The following is an 867-nucleotide window of genomic DNA, read 5'->3' on the forward strand; positions in this document are numbered from 1 at the left end:
TTTTCTGCATCTTGGTGATCACATTTATTGGAAGGGGTAGAGAAAAAGTAAAAATGCCATATAGCTTAAGATTTTGTGAGTTATCTGCAAATCAGTTTATTTCAGGAGTGGAAGAATTCTTGGTTATTCCTTAATATAAAAATGTAGACAGTTTCTCTTTTGAATATCTTCTATGTTTAAAGTGGCAATCATACAAAATCTCCTGCTTTCCACCCTGGATAAATTCTTTGTTTCAGTCAACTGTAAATGGTGGGACCACTAGCACAACACCATCTCCCCAGACAAAGAGCATCAGAATTTTCCATTTTGTTTACTTATGTATCCCTTGAAATGCTTCTCCTTCACTTTCTATAGTTGCCACATTTCCCAATATTGTTCTTAAATATTGATCATAAGCATGTAACCTGCCTCAAAGTTCTCTGTTGTTTCTCCTTTTCACATAGATTCTTTCATCCAGGCTGAGCCTGAGAAGATCCAGGGGCTCTTCTATGGTGTTGGTAGTTTGTTGCCAGTCCATGCGGTCTGCCATGTTTGAAACCTGGAAAAGTATTTTGGAATGAGAGGCAACTGCTTGGGAGAAGAATACATAGATGAAACACATACACACTCACCAACAGTTTTGTGATGATACAGGACAGTCTTTTAACTGCTGAACATCTCTAGGGTCTTGGCCTTGGTCTCTGCACGTTTAAGAGTCACCTCTCCATTGATCTTCCCAAAAGTTCAGTCTGTATTGTTTTCCTAAGCCTCAGATCTTTAGACCCAACTGCCTCTTGACTGTAGTACTGTGTACAGTCCGTCAAACTTTGACTGGACCAAACTAACTTATCATTTTCCTCCCCAAACCAGCACTTCTCTATTTTCCAT

At 39.1% G+C, this 867-nt stretch overlaps 1 pseudogene; it reads right to left on the minus strand.

The window, feature by feature from the left end:
* Positions 1 to 232: 232 nt before the first annotated feature.
* LOC138930817 (U6 snRNA-associated Sm-like protein LSm3 pseudogene) lies at positions 233 to 529 on the minus strand (annotated as a pseudogene).
* Between the last annotated feature and the right edge of the window lie 338 nt (positions 530 to 867).

The sequence above is a fragment of the Ovis canadensis genome, chromosome X, assembly GCF_042477335.2.
Source record: "Ovis canadensis isolate MfBH-ARS-UI-01 breed Bighorn chromosome X, ARS-UI_OviCan_v2, whole genome shotgun sequence".
Lineage (NCBI taxonomy): Eukaryota > Metazoa > Chordata > Mammalia > Artiodactyla > Bovidae > Ovis > Ovis canadensis.